Genomic DNA, 21,782 nt, shown 5'->3' with positions numbered 1-21,782 from the left:
TCTGCACACTGTATTGCTCCAAAGACACTTATTAAGCTATGAACTTCACGTTTCAGATCCTCCCTTCTAAGCAGGTAACCTGAACTCTCTGACCTCGGTGTCTCATGTCTTGACTAGATTCCTTAGATAGAGGATGGATTTTTGTCCTTTTCGATTTTTTTATGTTTTCTGGCAGCTTCTGCAGAAGTTTTTGTTGTTATTGATGATGTTTTTGTTTTGTTTTGTGGTGATAGAAATAATTAGAAACTGAACTGAGGGCAAGAAAATATAAAAACTAAAAACAAGTATAAGATATACCTCAGTTTTCACCAGCAATTATTAAATTTAGTAATGATGTTGGTTTTACCCAACTGTACCTAAAAAAATTGTAAAAATGTTGCATTTGCGTGAATTTAAAGATCATAGGCTCCTTGGTGACATGAAATCCTACCTGGAGATCAAAGTGTAGTCTTTCTATACCTTCAAAAGAAGATTATATATCCTGGCATAGTTATATAAAATACCAATCCTTTTACTCGGATAACGACAGCCATATTACAACTGTGCAAACTGAATTATGCCATAAAATACAAGGACAAATGACCAGGCTGCATGAAGTGCCATTGCAAAATTTCCACTAGAAATGTGTAAGCACGGGCTTGTGTCTGTATTACTTTTTGATGATTATTAATTGTTAAGTGCTGGTTAAGTGCTAGTACTGAAAAAATTATCTAAATCAAAAATTGAACTATTCACACAATTCAATTATGGTTCTGGAAAATTTTACTAGATCCTTAGAACTAAACATCCTTTGAGAGACCCACTATAATGTCATCACTTATTTAAAAAATACATACTTTAAAAGGACATATAGTCACCAGACTATGGATAATCAAAAATCTTGTGAGAAAATAAGTCTAATTTTTATCATTGGGCAAGGTATTTGTTATTAAGATACAGAGTGACAAACACTGTTTATTACAGTTTCTAATTTAAAATTCCTCAGCATTTGGAGCTGAGGAGATGGCATAGAAAGTAAGAGTATGCATTGTTCTTACAAGGTGTCTACATTCTGTTCCCAGAACTCTATCAGGCAATTCACAGTGTACTTATAACTCCAGGTCAGGTGCTAGAATTTTCAACACCGTTCTAGCCTCTGTGGACAGCCTCATTCACAACCACATAAAGATTATTACACATAACTAAAAATATGTTCAGCAGTCAATGATGTCAACAATCAGCACACAAAATGCTCCCAATTTTGAAGATAAATGCCACTAGAAATTAGTCAAACTGTAAGAAATATTGAAAATAGATTTTTTCTTGATTTGATTTAAAAAATTTAAATTTGCACCTAATACAGCCTGATTTCATCTAATATCGCAACTGTAAGAGACCAGGGAGGCGTTTCTCTTTTCAAGCACAGACTGAAAAGCCACACTCATGATATTTCAATACCTAGACAGCAACAGCAATGGACAATCCAACATATGTAAAGGGAATCTCTTTTCAGAGCATCAGAGCTCCCCCAGATGAAGAAATACTGGCAGTTAATGGTAGCTCTCTCTCTCTCTCTCTCTCTCTCTCTCTCTCTCTGTTTCTCTCTCTTTCACACACACACACACAGACAGAGAGAGAGAGAGAGAGAGAGAGAGATAAAGCTAGTGTCAGTCTTATCGAGGGATGAAACCCCTAATTTGTTATTCAATACAAAGTGTTCAACCTAAAAACATATACATATGATCAATACCACCAGGACTTAGCATCATATATATGAACATATTTTTCTCATTTAAATATAAGAAAATGCATCCATGAATTGAGAGGAAGTTGTGGAGAAAAAAAAAGGATTTGAGTGCAGGAGTAGATGAAATGAATGAAGTATAAAATATACATTTTACAAATGAAAAAATAATATTTTATTCAGTATTTTTCCAGACATTCCAAAGATGATATTTTATGGCTTTAAAGATTATAATTTTTAAATGTCCCTCTATCTGAGTATTTAATGGATAAAACAATAGTAAGTAAGTGTAGGTTGTTTTAAGGCAGCAGTGGTGGTGCATGCCTATAGCCCCAGCTGAGATTAGATGAAATGAGTTTGAGACCAATTTGCACTATATAGCAAGAATTGTCCAACACAAAAAAGAAAGAAAATGACCAAAATGAAAAGGCGATTAAAAGAGAAATAAATGAGCAGAAAGATAGGAAAGGGAGTGAGTGAGTAGAGGGAATCTTCATCTCTGCCTGCTCTCTAGACCACGTGGAATGCTTCTCAAATTTTGACAGGGTTTTATGTATATGTCTCCCAAGTGAGAGAGACTTTATCACAGAAGTTCTTCACTGTAGATACTGTTTAATCTTGTTAAGTCAAGTTACTTTTCACTAGTAAGCACAGTGTACTAACTTGACAGATTTCCAAATTCAGGTGCTTATAAAAACAATCTTCAAAGCAGCGCCCATTTAAAGTACCAAGTTTCATTCCACAGCTGAAAATTGTGGAAATATTTTCAACTTCATAGCCTTACAAAATGGAAAATGGTCAGGGTTCTGGGCATAGATACATTGGGAGGATTTTCTAAATAATTCTGCATTGTAAAATAGGTCCCATGTGCTTTTATTTACCTGATCATGTTCCAAACAAAATCTAAGTGTTTATATAAGATAATTGTAAATACAGTGATTTAATACTTGCCAACACAAAGAACATCTATGGTCTTACGGACTGCTACCCAATCTACTGAATACAAATACATGATAAACTAGATAAGTAAATTATTTTCTTCATTTTGCAATATGCAAATGTACAGGAAATTTTGATTGTTCTTGAGAATCTTGAAGACGTCACAATTAAGAATCAAATGATTTACCAAAATAGTCTATCAGTATAGACTAACAAATGTCTATTAAGAGTCAAATTTCCTTTAGCACTGGAAAATATCACATATCAAATATCTTGCTTGGTTTGTTTAAAAAGAAAGGGATTGGAGATGAAAGAAACTCATGAAGGACATTTATTATTAAAACTTGGTCCTCTGACAAATCAATTTATTCTGGTATAAAAATGGTAAGCACACAAAGTTCTTTCTTTTATAAAACATATAGTAGGGTAGAAAATAAATAAGACGAAGATACGTAAATAGATATCAATGAGGAAAGCTGCTGCTGCTGCCAGTGAGATTCATGAGGGTTCACTTGGAACTACATTAGAAAGAAGGTTTAAAATGTCCTCCTGAATTTCTAAAGTTTTATTTATTTTCATTTTATGTGTATGAGTGTTTTTCCCATATCTATTAGAACCACATAAATGCAGTGTTGGCAGAAGCAAAAGGAGGGCATCAGAACCCATCTAACTAAAATTCTACGTGATTGTAATGACGGTGCTGGGAACTGCAAACCCTGGTCATCCACAAAAACAGCAATACTGGGGGGGGGGGGGAACAGCAATACTTTTAACAACTGAGCCATCTCTCCAGCTCTGAAAACTTTTCTACTGAAATGTGTGAGTGAAACAGTCACTATCCCTGTACTTCTGAGTCATAACTAGAACTCTGTTAGAAAACGAAATGTCACAAAACTTGGCTCAGTAAGGAGTAGAGAGAAAAGAAGAAAACAGAATGTTGTGCTAATTTTTCAATTCTTAAGCAATTTAAACTATTTCTATATTCAAAATTGGGTAAAAGAAGGTTATTTTAAAAGACACAGAGTTACTGATACTGTTCAAATATCAATTGTAAATGATCATTTAAAATAATTATATTATGTTTTGAAATTTTTAAAAAGAAATATAAATTTTAAACCAAAAAAACCTCTGTACCCTGACACATTTTCCATGTCCAGATAAATGTACAAAACAAAACACTGAAACTAAATACGACATCCTGAATTGTGAATGTATTTTGTAACAGACAAATCTTCTCTGATCCCTCTTTGGCCGTGAGTTTGTCTGACACTCTAAATCTCCACGCTCATCTCCTCTACTCGTCTGTTCCCAGCAGTCCCAGAGTTTCAGTTATGGATCCCTGATCCCTGCCCATCACATCTCCCATTGCTCCACTCTTTGTGTTATTTGCCAGAACTTTCTTTTCTCCCAGACTGACATCTTTATTCGCATTTACTCTCCTTGTAACAACATACATAAGCCTACATAATCTGATTACCTTTGCCAAATCAATGCATTGAAGAGACTCAAATCCTAAGCATTGCTGATCACAGATTCAGTTCCTCTAATTGCAGAACAGTTTACATTTCCACAGCTTTGGTAAAATTGTGCTCACTTACAATGTTCAATTCTTAAAACATATCTATACACTAGCTCTTCTCAACCCCTTCTTCAAGACTGACTTCAAAGTTTTTCCAATACCCTCTTCCTCAGCTTCAGAATTAATACTTCATAATTGCAAAATTTATTGAAGTTTTTAAATTTCCATGAATCAATCTATTGTTTTAAGTCAGGAATTCATTAATCCACCCCAAGAGTACAGTACTAGGAACCCTGTGCATCATTAAAGACATACTAAATATTTATTGAAGTTTGAATAATCTCAATATAGCATGGTTAAATTTTTCTAATTTTCAATATCAATACACTCACAAAAATTATGGTTTCCTAAGAATAGTACAAATTTATGAATCACATTTAAAGTACTTTAGATCTATTGTTTTGAACTCAGCTTAGTCACTAAGAATAAAGAGTAAATTGTATCATCCATGAAATCAAAGTTAATATGGAGAGACAAATGGAACAAAATTTGCTTTGGGGTAATAAGTACCTCAATAAGATGTTTAATGATGCCAAATGATCAAAGAGATTATCTCTAGCCTTATTCCAAAGTTAAAAAGAAAATGAATGATTGCTTTCCTGCAGAATTATTCCCACTGAACTTTGAATGAATATTAACTTATGAAGTAGAAACATTTATGGTATTTATTTAAAAGAGGACTACTTAAGGTGATCCTTCATAAGGATGTAATTCTGATAACGAACATGAAGAAAAATTATACCACAAGTATATTTATCAGGAACAATAAAAACAAATTTGGAGATATGCTCTAATGCAGTATTAGTAGCAGGGGCTATGAAAATTTATTTCCAACATATTTCGAAATTAGAGTGTAAAGAATATAATTCATGGATGTGAAAATGTTAAAAATATCAAAATTGAAAACAAAAGATTGAAAAGTCGAGATGTTTCTTTTATTGCTAACATGTATGGAAAGGGTCTGATATTTTTCCACTCAACAAAGAAAGGTAGGTTAAGAGTGGACCAGGAATGTAATAGAGTTTGTATCCTGCTTAGGACTGAGCATTCTCCAGTCTCTTGTTCTTGAATCCATCCATTGTAAATAGAGTCTTCTCTGATCATATTAATAGATACATGAATCTATACTTATAATGGCAAGTTATTAAGAGTCAATTTAAAACTATATCAATTTAGTGAAATAGTAGTAATAGGTTCTCTTAAGATCATGACTTTTTTAGCCACAGGCTCTTGGCATAGCTATAGAGGCAGGTATGAGTTTTATCTTGGGGATGGGACCTAAATTCAATCAGAAAGTTCTTTGTTACTCTTATAATGTTCATGTCATTACTGTAACACTGGACATGTCATGCCAGGCCAGATGTTACTGCAGTTCTCAAGAGTCCTAGCTGACAAAGATTGAAAATTACTATCTTCCTCCAGTAAGATGCATAGCACGTTCTAGTGCTGTGAAATCTAGCCAGGAAGAAGCTTCACTAGTGATTATTGGAGAAGAGAGTGACAAAGGGTTGTCAGAGCTGGAAGTGGTAAACTATCCTCTAGATGTCACAGGGAGGCTGTACACACGAAAGCACAATAGTAATGACAATATGCTCAAGCCATGCTCAAGGTTAATCCAGACCAAATCTCAGTGAGGATATTGGAGGTAAACAAATAGTCACACTTCCAGACAAGAAAAACAGTTAGCAATTTGTTGCTCCTAGAGGAGGGAGATTTAGATTTGTTTATAAATTTTGCCTCTGGTGACTTGACTGTAGTCTAGTTGAAGACTACCCATCCAAAAGCCTATATGCAGTGCAAGATAAGTGAAAAACTGAAAAGATAAACAGTAACAACAATAACAATGAACTGGACACAAAGTTTGCTAGGTGGCAAATGGGGAATGAGGGACCAAGGAGGAATTGGGGAGGAAATGAGTATGATCAAATTGCATTGTGTAAGATATTCAAAGAACTAATAAAAAAGAAAGAAAGTAATTACAATAAAATGAAATATGTGTTTGAGATGGTTCTTTAAACATTTTAGTTTTAATGTCAGTGACCATAAGATACTGTCTTCAAGGTTCAAGTCCAAATTAGATTAAATAGATACTATGGGTTCCTCAGTATATGGGAGGCTCTAACTCTCTATAGCATGACTTTACCAAAGGAAAATACTGAAATGACCTAAAAAATTCTTCCTGGAAAATTTCAATAGGAAAAAGTCAATGCAAGAGGGTTATGGAAAATATAACTATGGGCGTATGAGAAATGTATTAACAGCCAGGAAATATCTAATTCAAGAGAAGATGCATGAAGGCATTGTGAACTATAGTTTCAAATGGCCCGGCTTGTCCAAATATAAACAGATAAATCTTTTATATGTTGAAGAATTTTGTCTAGTATAGTTCCCTTTTTTGTAAATTGATAGCTGCTATTTTGTTTCACTTTTGTAGGTCTTTTTAAATAAATAATATATAGTTGCTAAATCGTTAATATTATGATAGATGTCTCAAGAGTTTGCACAATATGGCTCATTGCGGCCTCTATTTGTTGTTTACTTTGTTTTTTCTAAGTTGTGGTATTATTTTTAATTTGAGAGCTTTGAAAATTTTATTTGGGTAATGAGCACAGACAACAAAAGGAAATGAGAAATTTGAGAAAACAAGTGTTTTACAAGAGTTTAAAGATATGGTACTTAAGGGTATTATCTTTTAAAAGCATAATCTACATTAAACATGATGTAGAAATTCTATTTACAGTTTAGATTGCTATATTATATCTGTAGAATACTTTCTTGTTACCTCCTTTGAAAAATTAAGGTAATACAAAATTCTCAGCTGCTACCCGTCAGAACTCAGAAAAATGAGATCATGGTACATGCCAACAAACTAACACAACACTCAGAGCACTGAATATTGGTGACTGCCCTGAATATGTGCATGTGCACTGGTCATTATCACTCTCGCCTCGTCTGGGAAGTTTATTTGATTGTACTAATTCAGAGAAATGGAAGCATTGTAAATTCGTTTGTTTCTGGGTGTGTTTGTTTATGTTCCACTCTGATATCCTCCACTGTCATTGAGAATGCAATACTTCATTTCTACAAGTTTAACTTAGTTTTATATTGCTAGGTGGTAGGACCACTGCCGATATTTTTGATTTTGTTGCTGATAGACATTTGGGTTCTTTCTATTGTGTGGCTGTCATGAATCATATTATGAGATTTCTTATACAAGTTTGTGTGCAGCTGCATGTTTTCATTCCTTTGGAGTAAATACAAAAAAATTGAATTACTAGTTCATTTAGTGTTTTTGATCACAAATTAACAAGCATCTTGAAAATAGCTTTTAAAAGTTATTTTTTAACTTGTATCCCACAAATAGTGAACAGAAGTTATAATTAGGATTAATATTCTTCCCAATCACTTTTGTTAGGATTCCACTATTTGAAATGATATTATATTGTGATTTTAATCTACTTTTCTCCGGTGGCTAATAATACTGAACTTTTACTCCTATTTGCTATGTATTTTCCATGTGTATTTTCTATATGCAAAGAGTCCATTCAAGTCTGTTGGTCCTGCGAACACTCTAAAGTTTCATTTCTGTCCTAGTTTTAATCAATTGTTACATGTTACTGAATGTAACTTAGAGATAATCTCAGTCTTTTGTGTGATTGTCTATTTAGTATCAAATATTTATCATATAATTAAAATTTTATGAAAATATATATTTTCTGTTACAATCTTTGAACCTTGTTTCCTATACAAGAAATTATTTGTAACTTAAAATTAAAAGGATGCATTTCTTCTAGGTTTTTGATTCTGTGTTTTACATACAAATTGACAGTTTATCATGAATTAGCTAATTGTGCAGACATCAGTAATATGTCAGCTGCGTGGATATTTTTCTGTGGCATCTATTTATGGCCCTTCCTTTTCTTCGTTGAGTCTCCTCAGCATTTTCCATGTTGACAGCTGGATATGTAGATGTCGATGAAAACTCTTTGCCACTTGGTTGTTTGCTTACCTATACCAAGATGGCATCCTTTTTAGCATTATAGTCTTATATAGTGGTATAAATCTTGGTGGGTAAATTTGCATCAATGATAACAATATTTATATACAGACAAATCATAATTGTTTCTATAATGTAGTTTTCATCAATTATATCATCTGCATATAATTTTAAAATTACTTATTAACAGATTTTCTAGAATTTTACTTGAGAATATGGATATACCTGTCTGAGTTTGAAGAAACCAATGCAATGATAAAGTCTACCAAACTGCATATGTATCTATAATATATCTGTCTGGTTTTATTTAGGACTTAATTTTTCTTTGTAATGTTTTGTGTATTAGAGTTTGATTATACATCTTTTGTTGTGAGATGTCTTCTCGTATTGCTATGAAAGCAAATTTGAAAGTGTTTTATGGTTACTTACTGTTAGTAGATGTTGTAAAATTACTATTCTTTGAATTGACCATATATGCAGCACTTTCTGAAATTAACTTACAATTTGTAAGATTTTCTAGAAAACTTTAGATCTTCTGTGTAAATGACAATATATGTGATCAATAAGTTTTAAGCTTATCACCACTTGTTATATAGTTGTAAGAATTTTTTATATAGAAATATTTAATATGTTATTAAGCATCATTTGTCATTTAATGATGTTATTTTTATCTAAAGATTTATTAGATTGTTCTGATGCAATAAAGAGCATACTGCTTAATTTTCATCATAATAAATAGTTTTAATTTTACCCAATGAGTAAGCATAATAACGTTGACTTCTGCTCAGGAGGTTTGTTGAAATCTGGTGTTTTTTTCTAGTCTGTGGTTCTGCTCTACACAATTTAAATATCTGCTATCAGTGGTTTGAAGGTATGTATAGTGGGAAAAAATGTATACATACTTGTGATAAGGCGTGATCTATAGTGATGGGAAGAGATGGACAGAAGTATGAGATGATAAAATTTAATAATTATTGCAATATACTGTAACGAGTGTTATTTAAACTTATAAATTAGTTGTTCACTGAAATTTTTATTTAATACCTGGCTAAGAACAGGGCTTCTAAGCCAGAAATCGACAACTATACCAGGAACTAATGAACCTGATAGAGCAAACTTGAGACAAGCCCTCCCTTTTCTCCCTACTCAAGAGATGAGAGGAAGATGACAGCCCTCTTCATCAGCAGTAGCTTTACTCCCGAGAGTCACTCAAAGGTTGACCTAAATTGTGAACTTTTAATACCATTTCCATACCATAGGTACCTTGACATCAGAGAAAAGCCTGGAATCATTTATTAAGCAAGGATCTGGCCACAACTGTGAGTTAATTAGTTAAAAATAATAATAAAAATACATTTGAGGAATTTCAACAGGGAAATTTATTCAGGGACATGGTGTGTTCTGTTTTATTTCTTCTTAAAGTAAAGTGTATTAGCAATGACAGATGAAGGAGGGCCGAGAGGAGATGTGCCGGAGGTGTGGTGACAGCCTGGTATTCACAATGGATGGACTGGTGTACCTCAGACATCTGCTTTATATACTGCAAATTTTGAAAGCTAGTAATACAGCACTCTCTCTTACATTTGCTGCATGTTATAAGATAAATGTGTTGCACTAGAATTTTGAGGTAAAACAGCCGTTTATGTAAATGGAATGCCAGAATTCCAAGTAAGGAGAAGGTTCAGCAAGGCTTGAACCACTTATATTAGCGGGAACAAACATGCCACAGCCCCCTTTTCTTAGACCTCTACTAGCACATACATGACTGATTTACTAGAAAAGTACATAATTATTCTACTGCTAAATAAAAAATACTTTATTTTTTTCTATATAAAGTAGAATTCTCAGGTCTACCTATCTAGATTAGCTAAACATTGCAGGACACTAAAACTATAAATAAACAAAAATCAGAAACACATGAGGCATGATCTCCTGATTGCATGGAAGGGCTAGGTATTTCCTAGCCAATATCTTACATAGCTTTCAGTAACCTGGCTATGGTTCATTACAGCACAAGGCCTACGGTGAAAGGACAGATTCACTCCAGACTTCACTCAAAGTAAGACACACCTCAGCTATGAATAACTGCCAAATGCTTTGGGGGTGTAAGGGAAAGAGGTGGTGAGGAAGATGACCATAGACAGCACAAAAAGGAAATGAAGGTTGCTGTCTTCTTTCTCTTCTTGCAAAATTGTTTTGTTTCCATGTGACTTGCATTAAATATTAAACAAGCTGTAGTTGGAGACTGCTCATTCATTTCCCAGTTGCCCAGACCTGAAATAACCATGCAAAACTATATTATTTGCAATATTGTTTGACCAATATCTTAAGCATATTGCTAGCCACTTCTTATATCCTAAACTAACCAATTTCTATTAATCTATGTATTGCCACATGACTGTGACTTATTGTGTTAATTTCTGGCACATCTGTCTCTGGCTAAGGCTACATGGCTTCTCCATGACTCTGCCTACTATCTATCTATCTGTCTGTCTGTCTGTCTGTCTGTCTGTCTGTCTGTCTATCTATCTATCTATCATCTATCTATCTATACATCTATCTATCTACCATCTGTCTATCTATCTATCATCTATCTATCTATCTATACATCTATCTATCTATCTATCTATCATCTATCTATCTATCTATCATCTATCTATCTATCTATACATCTAACAAAACCTAACTACCATGACTACAAGCATAACTATTTGGTGTGGGAGAATGGTTTGTATTCTGTCAACTATATTTTAAATAAACACTGGTTGTCCAGTAGACAGGCAGGAAGTATAGGCAGGACAACCAGACAAGAAGTAAAGGCAGGTCAAGGAGAACAGTAGAATTCTGGAGAGAAGAAAGCCCATTCCTCTGGATTTCTGACCCAAGCCCAGAAGAAACAAGATGTGACTGCCTCACTGAATAAGGTACTGAGCCACATGGCTAACACAGATAAGAATAATGGGCCAATAATGGGCTATATAAGTTATAAGAGTTAATTAGAAGCCTGTGCTCATGGGCCAATCAGTTTATAACTAATGTAGACCTGTGTGATTTCTTTGGGACTTAACCATTACAGGAACTGGGCACGACAGAAAACTCAGACAACTATTATAGATGATTATCTATTAACCTATATTTCTTAATTATACATTGCATTTTAAATGAGCTGCACAAACAAAATACCTTAATCAAGAGTAGATATATATATATAACGAAATTGATCTTAAATTTGTATCAATAAACCAATATTCATACAAATGCAAAGTATTCATTTCTATAACATAGCTAGCTAGCAATACACTAAAGATATTGGCCAAAGAGTATTGTGAATAGTATAGTTTCTGACTTGTTATTTGTGTCTAAGTGGCTGGGAAATGCATGAGCAGTCTCCAACTACAGTGAGCCCATTATACAGATAAGGAAATGTTCAAAATAATCTGAGACTTACAATGCAACAATTGACAATGGTTATTAAAAAGCTAAAACATCCCAAGATCCAGTGAAGAAAATGATACATATAATCAAGCATGAAGAGATTTGATTGACATTTATTATTTAGTACATACAAACATGAATTGAATAACTCTGTTATTCAAATAAATAAAAATTACCCTAGCATAATCTTTGTATTTACCATATTATTTCTTTGGATCTATTTCATTTTCAATTATGTGAGTGCTCCTGTTTCTACATGTGGGTATATTCACATGAGTGCAAATGCGTATAGGAGCCAGGGAGTGTCAGATCACCTGGAGCTGGAGTTATAAACAATTGTGAATTATCTGAAATGGGTGATGATAATTGAATGAGGGTCTTTTGAAAGAACAGTATGCACACTTAATTAATGACCCAATTTTTCTACTCCAGTTCGCATTTTCCATATCTCAAATGTCAAAACAGATGAATGGGAAAGCATAGTACTTTTGTTAAAATTATAAGCACAATATATTTACTGTATATTTTTGGGACTTTAAAGATAACTAAATGCATTGATTCCAAAATAATGTGAATTTTTGTCATTCTTGACTATCTCCATTTAGTATGGTATCTGAATAAAATCTTAGTTATGTTGCAGAACAGTTTTCAGTGGGAAACCAAAATAAAATTAAAGACAATATATATTACTATAGTATATATTACTATTATATATATATTATGTTTATGGGCCTTCATAAAGCCTCAACTGGTGTAATCATTAAACGTGATTTTACTATCATTTGGGACAAATCATTTAGTATATTCTAAGATAAGATGTGTTGTGTTGGAGGGAGCAAACACCTTGTTTGTTCCCTGCTACCCAGCTAGCTTAGATGCAAAATAATTACACAGAAACTGTAATAAGTATTAAGTAAAATATTGCTTGGCCCATTAGCTCTAGCTTCTTATTGGCTAACTATTATATTATTTATCCCATTTTTATTAATCTGTATATTGCCATGTGGCAATATACAGCAAATATTTGGCATGTCTGACTCTGGCAGCTCCATGGCGTCTTTCTCTCTCTACTTTCATTCTCCCAAAATTCAGTCCAGTTTTCCCCACCTACCTAAGTTGCCCTATCAACAGAACAAGGCTGTTTCTTTATTCATTAACCAATAAAAGCAACACATAAATAGAAAGACCTCCCACACCATTTTCCCTTTTCTGTTTAAATCAAAAGCAAAGCATTAACTTTAAGAAAGAAAAATTACATATAGCAAAACAGGAATCAAGCAGAATTACAGTTACAATATTTATATCTACTTTGTCTTTTATCACAACTAAGGAAAATTATAGCTATAAATTCTTCAACTCCATCAAAGACTCCAGAAGTATTTAATATTACTTAAGTAAACAGAAAGTGCATTGCAAGCAACTTCCAAAATTCCAGAATTGACAGAGACATCTTGCTACCTGAATAGTCACTCAAAGTTCTTCTGTAACATTATAGAATCCATCTTCAGCCTACAGGCCCACAGAATTCAGTAGACTTTTCCATAAAGAAGGAAAATTTAAAGACAGTTATGCCTATATTGGAAGTTTGCAAGTCATTTTCTTCTGTACTCTGCAGAATGTCTTGCAGACTCTTTTATAAAGCAGAAACCCTGAAGAACTATTTTACTTTTAGGCAAATTCATCAGTCATTCCTCTGTGGGTCCTGCCTGTCCAGTTAAGCAGTTCTAGGAGGTATAGTTTCTTGCACAAATGACTAACCAACTCCATAAGAAGCCTCTTTGATGCCCATCTTCCTCTTGAAATAATTGGTGCTGCAAGGGGCAGATGTGTCTCATTGTCATGAAAAGTCCTAAGTTATTAAAACATTTTAAATGCCATATTCTGAAAGTCACTGAAAGATTTGAAGAATACCTATCTAAGTGAAATTTATCTCTATACCTCTAGAAAATCTAAGTAACATGACTACAAGCTTGACTATTATAGATCAGTATCTATTAACTTATATATCTTAATTATACATTACATTTTTAAATGAGATACACAAGCACAAAACCTTAATCAAGATCAGAAATACATATACCAAAATTGACCTTAATTTTGTATCAATAAACCAAAATCCATACCAAAGCAAATTATTCATATCTATATCATACCCCCTTAAAATATAAAGAAACATTTTAAAAAAACAATATTTGGGAATATGGGCGTAGTTCTGTCCAAACTTCTTTCTGCTCTTTATTGAGCAAAGTATTTTCTTTATTGGGGTGTTTACAGCAACTTTTCAGGGGGTCTTCTTCCATCAAACCATATTCATCTGAAAGCAGTCCAGACTTATGAATAATAAAAGGGTATTTATTTAAGGGAAAACTTACATATCACTGTCCTAGATAACAGTCCTCTGTAGGAAGAGGAACAGAGTCTAGCAGCTGGAAGCAGGAGCCAGAAGCAAGAGAGTGAGCACATGCTTTACAGCTGCTTTTATAGTATAAGATACCATGCCCAAGTAGGCTGGTATCTTAAAGGCTATTGGCTGAAAGGGCAGAATGTATTCCCACATCAGTGTTACATTTTTTTATTTTTAAACTTATAGTCTACTAATTTAGACTTTTAAAATGAGGAACTTTTTAAATTAATTTAAATCTGATTATAAGTCTCCTGCACTATAGCAGGACAGTAGAAAATGCAGTCAAGGGTTCAAAAACACATGTACATTCTGTTTGATTTTGTTGAACAATTTGTACTGCATATTATTGAATTTTTATTACAACATGAGCCTATGACAAAGCTAATTTGCTTACGACATGCTTGTCTCTGGAATAGAGTTGCATGATTCTTGCCAGCCTTCTCAGCAACCTTGGATAGGATAATCCTACTCAAGACAATAGACAATGTAGTCCCAAACATGTAAAAAAATACAGTTTAAGACAAAAGAGGTCTTCTTAATCTATTGTTTATCTATCCATCCATCCATCCATCCATCCATCCACTCATCTATCTATCTATCCATCCATCCATGCATCCATCTATCCATCCATCCATTCATCCATCCATTTAACTACCATCCATCCATTTAACTACCATCCATCCATCCATCTATCTATCCATTTATCTATCAACTTTTCTATCATCTGTCTATCTATTATCTATCTACCCATCTCAGAATAATTGGTAAAGTGAATAAGGGTTTAGTTATTTGAGCCACCAGATTCTGGGATGACATGTAATATTGTGGTAATAAAAATGAATCGTAGAAAAAATTGACTACTGGCAACAGTCATTAATCACGTTTATAGATTGAAACATCTTAGTTACAGTATTTTATTTTGAGAGCATTGGAATCACATCTATCTTTTCTTTTATGTTTTGTTTCTTCAAAGCTATGGGAACCTGTGCATAAAGATTATGCTAAATTCTTGAAACTATGGCAAACTATGTTCATTTGACCATCACACTAAACTGTATTTTGCATTTACTCCTCTTTCTGCCATAGCTGCAATTCTTTCACCAACTGCTAATGTTTGTCTTAAGTTTCACTTAGATCAAATCTAAGAGAAATATGGATAGAGTCATTTCATTAGTTTTTTGATACCACACAAGTGAAAAAAAGGAATGTCATTGAACTTGCACACAAAAGTTATGTTTAGGAACTAGGAGATAGCTCACCTGGTAGGAGCTCTTGCTATGTAACCATAGGAACCTGAGTTAAAGTCCCAAGCCCTGATGTAAAAATCTGAGCATGGCTGAGTATGTCTATAACCTAAAGACTGTGGAGGGCTGAGATAGAATGATGACTGAGGCTTTCTGTCAACAACTCCATATTCAGTGAGAGAATCTGCCTCAAAGAAATAAGGTGAAAACTGAATGAACAAGACATGCAGAAGCTCTTCACCTATTCATGCGTGCAAACACACATACACCTGCACACATGGGCACAAACACCACATATTCATTCACATATATTATTCATGAGTTAATTTAAAAACAGGTTCACAAAAGGTGTTATTAATAATGTAAAGTCTATGCAGACATGTAAAACTGGAGCATTGCTGTGCATAAACAAACAGTTTACATGGGTTCACTAGACCAGTAGAAGCAGAAAAGATGAGTATCTAAACATGTGTACTAATATGTTACAAAGAAGGAAAGGGAAATCTGAGTTCACTTGAAATATCTAAATGCCGCACAATGGGTTGAACATAAAACATGAGACAAGAGCTTTATTATTGCAAAGTGCTTTTAAAAGAAAAAAGAATCTAATACAGGAATACCTGGGTTTTCATTTTTACTTGTTTGGTTGTGAGACATCTCTGACAATTTCGTGCATCCTGACCTTGAATTTCTTCAAGGTGCTTCCTGAGTGTTGAGATCACAGCTATGCACCACAACAAAAGAGTAAAGACATGGATTTTGGTTCTTAAGTCTTTTTTCTGTGAACTTGGGGTCAATCAGTAGAAGTCATTAGTTAATTATACGTAAGGTATTCTGCTAGTCATTGACAAATAAAAGAGGGTCTCAGAAAAATTGAGTGTAATGGAAGAGAAAGACATAAAAAGACAAAAAAATGAGATGATAAACACTAAAACGGTGTTAGATCAAAAGGAAATAAATACATGTTGCTTTAAGCAGAACAATTAACCTAACCCAGTTTTCAGTGAGGTAATTAATAGAGGACAAATTAAAGGAGGCCAAGTGAAAGGGGCACTTGCAGTCCCCTGAACGGAGGGAAACATTGGGCAGCAAATCCTGCTAGAGAATGTGTGTTTGCAACTCCACTGGTTGCACTTGCACTAGTAAATCATGAAAGGGGAGTCACTAGGGGCGAAAGCATGGGAAGCCAGAGTCAAGCACTGGATTTGGACACTGGAGAGCCATTAAAGACTTTCAAGTGGGAGGATTATGTGCCTTGATGTATGTTTCAGCTAGAATATTCTATTTGTATTTTGAGAGAAGAAGGAGAGCTACAACCCAGGGAGGAAATGTATAAATCTAACCTATGATAAGAGAGTGGAATAAAGGAAATGGTGAGGATAGAAATTATATATCAGTAAATATTTGTTTATGGTTTTCGTTATTAATAATTGTTTCCTTCAGTTTTCTCTATGTATAAAACTCAATGAATTATGGTGACTTGATGGAGGTGGGTCTTGTATTAATCTGTTGCTTTCATTGGTTAATTAATAAAGAAATTGCCTAGGCCCATTTGATAGGCCAACCCTTAGGTGGGTGGAGTAAACAGGACAGAATGCTGGGAGAAAGAAGCCGAGTCAAGGAGTCGCCATGATTCTCTCATTCCAGACAGACGCAGGTTAAGATCTTTCCTGGTAAGCCAGTTCGTGGTGCTACACAGAATATTAGAAATGGGTTAGATCAATATGTAAGAGCTAGCCAATAAGAGACTGGAACTAATGGGCCAGGCAGTGATTAAAAGAATACAATTCCAGTATAATTATTTTGGGGCATAAGCTAGCCATGCGGGCGGCTGGGTGCCGGGGACGCAGCCCCGCTGCAATTATTACAACAGTGACTGATGGAATATTTACTTTTATATTTATTATGAGCTTTGATCTACTCACATGATAAGTTTTGTCATACACAATGGAATACTCATTTGTAGAGAATTAGCAAAAATAGAGCATAGTTGCCTTGTTTGTCTTTATACCCAAAGAATGTTGAAAGTAGTAGCGCCCACATGAAATTTTTCTTAGTAACAAGGGAGAGGGAATAATCCAGGATCGCTGTGCAATGAAGACTTCTATTGATTATCAAAAGAGATAGTTGATTCAGCACTGTACTAAAATTCAGCCAGGCAATAAAATAGAATTCATTATCATAGCCTTTGCATTTTATAGACTGTTTAAGGACATGGAATAGCAAATGTTTCCAATCATGTAACACTAACATCTCATGCTAGCCACAGAACTAGAAGACAACATGTGCATTTCAGATACAGAGCAATCAATGCCCCATGCTGAGAACCCAGTGAGGTCCATACATGTCTCGGCAACTCCTTAAAGATTTTCCTGCCAAAAACAAGTTGGGGAGTAAGCAATTAGAGGGGCATGAAGAAATGAAGATAGACATATAAAATGGACCAAAACTTACTTGTTATTTATAAGTTTCATGGCTTCAGAAAATGTTTTACGTGTCTTATAATATTTTATATTTATGCACCAATAGGAAAACTGGACAAGACTTTTCAAGACTAAAATCACTGTTTCACATTAACATAAAGTGAGGGTAAGTCTTCCCTAGAGAAGTAAAATAAAACATTGTGTAAAATGGTATTTACTCATTAGAGTATAAAGTGTTTACTTTAAGGTGGGACCTCACCTTCTTCCTAATATAGTTCTGCTTTTAGAACATGGCATTGTTAATTTTTGTCATGAATGGTGGTCTACCAAAATGCAGAGTTAATTAATGCTATTCACAGATTGGTCCTAGGTCTTCAACCTGCACATTTTCCTACTACTTTAGTTTTTCTGTAAAAGAAATGTTGGTAGATCAAAGAAAATCCAGTTACAGAAACTAGAATACCTAGTGCCTCTTGGCTTTTCTGTACACCTCAGCTATCAAAAAGAAAAATGAAGGGTTAACACATGAGTTTCTTGGTGGGCCTCTGCACCAAGACTCCAGAATGATTTTAAATGTGTCCAGTGCATTTGTAACTTTGTTTTTTTTCTACTCTTATTTTTCTCTCAACTACTATATTTATTTTTGTATTCAGTTACTATCCTACATACACTACATAAAATAATTTTAATTCTATATGTATATATATGTGTGTGTGAGTGTGTATATGTGTATAGTTTAAGTAATAAGTAAGAATTAATAGTTTACATAAATTATTTGGCATATAACACTATATGAATACAAACTAGCCAGTTTAAAGAGGGAGGAAGAGCTGCATATGCTCCGACAAAATCTTTTTGACTCAATTGAGAGTTGCCACAAGGCAGTGAAGCCACAGCTCAATAAAAAACGTATGTGGGGATTCCATAATCTGCTAACACTCCTAGGCACATTATGAGTTGGAAAACAGTTAAAAAGCATGTGGCTGTGATTTTCTATTGGGGTGACTGCTTTGTGTCTGCATACATTTTATTTTGTTTTTCCTAGGGCATAAGAGGCTAATTAACCACATTGCACAAGCCATACAGTTTTATATGGTGCAAATACAGCAGATACTTCATAGAAATAATTCATGAAATGCAATCTGGAACTCCCCTGGGTTACTCTACATTTATACTACTTTTTCTTGTATAAAGTTTTCTTCTATACAGAAAATTTATACTGACTTAAAATCATAATTTCATTAAATTATGACTCTTAATCTGTCCATTTAACAATGCTCAAGCAATGATTCCCATAAATGACATTAACTTAGCAAATAATAGTTCTCGGTATATCAATAGAAAAAGAATAACACACAATATAGTTTACAATTCTTTTGTGTTTTCCTAGACTACATTTTAATCTATCAATAGGTCAAAACTAAATATGGTTTTTAGTTTTGCAAAGACATGAAGCTGCTGGTGGAAGGATATTTTGCACAATTCCAGAACAATATCACAAGGCTGTGGGTTTACTTAAGTTATTTATAAGCTTTCTTAATTTAAATTTTGTTATTTAGCCAGGTGGTGGTTGCTCATGCCTTTTATCCCAGAATTTGGAAGGCAGAGGAAGATGGATCTCTCTGAGTTCAAGACCAGCCTGGTCTGGAAGTTACAAAACAAGCTCCAACACTACAGGGAAACCCTGTCTTGAAAAAAATATATATACATATATATATATATAATATATATATATAATTTCTAATTCTCATATGTTCTCCATACTTATTCGTCTATCTAGAACCTCTTCTATAAGTATTATTGATATGCTTATCTATATATGCATTATTATATGAAACCAAATGAATCCATTTGCTATTACTAGTATACATATGAGTTTAAGATTGGCCATTTGTGACTGGGTAACTTATCATCTAGTTCATCCCTGGAGAAAATTGGTTCTCTCTCTCAGCAGCCATTGATCACATGCAGTTGTTCATCCAGGCAAAAGAACCTGTGAAATTTCCACCATCCACATCAGCGTGTCCGTGCTGTCTTTATGAAGGTCGTGTTTAGGCAGCTGTATTGTTGCAGGTTTATGGGAGTAGCATCCCTGTCATTTCTAGAAGATGCAATATCACAGTGTGTATTTCTGAATTTTTTTTTTTAAAAAATAGCCACTTAATCTTAGATGTCAAGATTGTGTTGTCATTATATCAGTTGGGGTTAAGAATACCACAGTCATTTCTTTTCTCCATTTTGACCAGTGTTTGGTGTCTACAATAGTCTCCATATGTTACAAAAAAAAAGCTGCTTTGATGAGGAGTGAGAGCTGTTCTTCTCTGCAGACAGAAAGATATGTACTGAGAATACAGTAAGGTTATATACTGCTGTAGGAAAATAGAAGTTATGCATTGATTTGCTCAGTGTACAACCTCTCTTGGCATGGACAATTGTCTAGCTAATTCTGTCCTATTGAGGGGGCCCTAGCTGCAGTTAGACAGCCTTTGGTTATTCCCGAAACATAAATGCCACGATTGGACCATGAGGAATATCTTTTCTGGTGAAAGACTTTGTATTTTCACTCCTTTGGCAACTAAATCACACTGATGAAACTAAATGAACACATACTAAAGTTAACATCTAAAATATGAAAGTATCGGTTTGTTAACAATTGTGTTTCCTTTTGCTACTGCCATACACTTGGTAACTGATAAAAAAGACACATTTTCCCTCAGAGTTTGGCACATTAGTTATTTGATATACCTAATGTATCACTGGTTTTCCCTCTTTCTGGAAGCACTGGGTAAAACTGTTCTCTTGTCTTCTTCAGCTTTGAAAGCCTGCCACACTTGAAGGAACATTGTTCAGTCTGCTGCCATCAAGAATGTCAAGGATCTAGCTGTGTTATTTGCAATCTTAATTCCTTCTTGCCATGAAACCTGGCAAGTAATAAGATTCCAGGGACAACAGTTTTGATGTCTCTGTCTGTATAGTGTACCGATAAAACTAAACCTGCCAGTGATAAGATCAAGTCAAGTGTGGATTAGTCTGGATATTTACTTAAATGATGATTCTCGTGACGCTCAAACCCACTGTCTCCTGCTCATCAAATGAATACAGCAGCTCCATCCTGTGTGGTTCACAGTTCCTCTGCAAAGAACACATTCATTCTCGTAAGGAACATAAATATCTTTAAATGCACGGGCTTTTGCTTTGATTGACTAGAGTGATATTTCTATATATTGAATTTAGTCACTGCTCCTAGATGTGTGAACACTTGAATAGAGTGTCATCTTTGGCACTGAGAATACTGTGAGCTTCCACAGAAAGTTATTTCCGGTCTGACTGACATAAGCTGTGCTCACCTGAGAAGGGAACTGATGACAACACAGAAGAGGAGCGAGTGGATTCTCGATGGCAAATGCAATGGCCAGCACAAAGAAAACAGCAACACTCTTTGCAGCCATCTGCACTATGCTTAAAGCACTCATGGAGAAACCACTCCAGGGGTCTGGATCACGCAGAGTGTCAGAAGTCTGACAGTCAAATTCTACCATCTTACATAATTGTGCCTTCACACAATTAGCTTGAGTTCTAAAAGCTACATGATCTTCCACATACTAACTTGACTAAACTCATTATTGTAGCTAATCTCACGTTGCCAACCGTCCACTGCAGTCTTGCTGCCGGTGAGCCTGTCCTCACACTGCCCACCACATCATTCATTCCAGCTCCAATTCCAGCTCTTACAGAACCAGTTTCTACAAAAACAAATGTTAGCACCAGTCCTAAAAAGGAAAGGCTTGCTCCTAATAGTGCTTGAAAAGCAAATACATGTGGATTATTTAATTTATTAAGGTTTCTATCTCTTACTTTACCTTATAGTCTTTCATACTTCTGTTTGTCTCCACTAAGCATTTTGCATCTGCAAAAGTCTCAATATTTGCAATATTTACTTTCAATGTGAAATTTGTATTCCTTTTTTGAAGAATTTAGAAATCATAGAGACTTTAGAAATGTAAAGTATTCTGTGAGTTCCATAATATTTAAAGGTAT

General features: G+C 34.3%; 1 pseudogene; it reads right to left on the bottom strand.

Moving 5' to 3' along the window:
• Positions 1-21,283, bottom strand: part of LOC130866776 (elongation factor 1-alpha 1-like) — a 54,190-nt pseudogene extending 32,907 nt beyond the window's left edge.
• Between the last annotated feature and the right edge of the window lie 499 nt (positions 21,284-21,782).

This window comes from Chionomys nivalis, chromosome 26 (genome assembly GCF_950005125.1).
Source record: "Chionomys nivalis chromosome 26, mChiNiv1.1, whole genome shotgun sequence".
Classification (NCBI taxonomy): Eukaryota; Metazoa; Chordata; class Mammalia; order Rodentia; family Cricetidae; genus Chionomys; species Chionomys nivalis.
Note: the sequence above shows the minus strand (reverse complement) of the source record. Positions and strands in the feature narration are given on the sequence as shown.